Source organism: Euphorbia lathyris, chromosome 3 (genome assembly GCF_963576675.1).
Source record: "Euphorbia lathyris chromosome 3, ddEupLath1.1, whole genome shotgun sequence".
Lineage (NCBI taxonomy): Eukaryota > Viridiplantae > Streptophyta > Magnoliopsida > Malpighiales > Euphorbiaceae > Euphorbia > Euphorbia lathyris.
The window spans coordinates 110,413,804-110,415,537 of record NC_088912.1 but is presented as its reverse complement, the minus strand read 5'-3'; positions in this window follow the sequence as shown (position 1 = coordinate 110,415,537).

Sequence of the window (1,734 nt, the reverse complement as noted above, 5' to 3'; positions counted from 1 at the left end):
GCATAACCATGGTAAAAAAGAACAATGTTTATTAAAAACCTTACTTAGCCACAAGCATAACCGTGGCAAAAGTAGGAAACTTGTGACTAGAAATCTTATTAACCACGATAAACTTTATCAAATTTTGATAAATATTCTTAATTTCTTTTGTTATTATTATTATATGAACTTTTGGATTGAAGGGAAGAATATTAAAATCAGTAACAAAAAAAACAACTTTATTTGATCAAACAAGAATTTTATTTAAGTAATTGAAGGCAAATAATTTCGTGGTCAGCAGACCTAGGACCACAACAATTTTAATAAGACACTAATAACTTGTTCGAGTTGATAACACAATTTTACATTCCACAAAGAAGCCTATTACTTGTATTTTCAAACCATCAAGTTGACAATCTAGAAGTTCCTCGGAGGTAAAGTCTACAAGTGGCAGCAACCACAATCCACTCGTCATCAAAACGAATAGAAATGGCAAGCATATGTCCTTATCACCCATAGCACAAACATTTTCCTCTCCATTTTGTATTCCCATCTACAAAAAAAAAAGATTCAATATGTTGCATCACATCTCCTTAATTAAGAAAAATGTTTAGACCTTCATAATGAAATAAATTTCTTCTTACAATTTCCATGGATTCGTTGTCCAAGGCACAAAACCTACATGGTGTGGATCATTGACAACTGGAAATGCCACAATTATTTCAAGGCCAGGCACATCATGCATATTCAAGAAGTGTTGAGTTGAAAAAAGTTCATAGAATAATAACATTTGCAAACAAAAAGTAGATTTTGTTGGAAAACATAAGAAAAATAAGTATAACAAACCTTATAATTCTGACCATCTTCCATATTAGATAGTACGGTCCAGCAACCAGTGATGTACGACATGACCTATAGAAGAAAGAACAAAGGAGCAAGCTCATATTTCAATTGCTTTCAAAAAAACTCATATTTCAATTTTTAAAAGTATTAATTCTAATAAAAAGACCGATAAGAATTTTCCTTTAGCATATGAAAGAATGGTGAACAAAATCTAAATCCAAAAAATACCCTCAAACAATCAAACATAATTCAAACTAATTTAGCACATTTTTCCAACATAATTACACGGCAAACACAACTTAGGTTCAATAAAGAAATAAAACAATAGTTCATTTGAATCAATTTTTGTGAAACTACTAATACAACATACCTCAACAAATTAATTCAGACAGAAAGCAACAGATCTTGAAACCTTTATAAACAAGTCCCTTCTAAAAAAGCTGAGCAAAAACTCAACAAACACTCTCCGTAAACTTCAAGTCCATGGTCTTGTAATTATTCTAGAAATCAATCTAACTCATGAAATTTATTGTATAGATAAGCTGACAAATACAAAATTAATAGACCAATGAAAATCACAAAGCATGCAACTCTATGCCAAACACTATCCCTAGCGGCCTTTGAATAAAATAGAAATAGGCAATTCTCAAAATGGTTAAAGTGTAAACAGATAAAACAATAGTACATAGCTTATTGAATCCCATTTTATGATATCCTTTCTAATTGTCCATCAGAACTGGTATTTTATATTTTCAATTCAAGGCCTTGTGCAAATTCTTTCAAATGTTCACTTGTCATCATAGTTACACAACCATAATTCACATACACTACATATTAAATTACACGCCATTTGGAATTTACATCTAATTAAGCATCTAATCAATCTTAAGATGGTGTAGAAGTAAGTTTCAA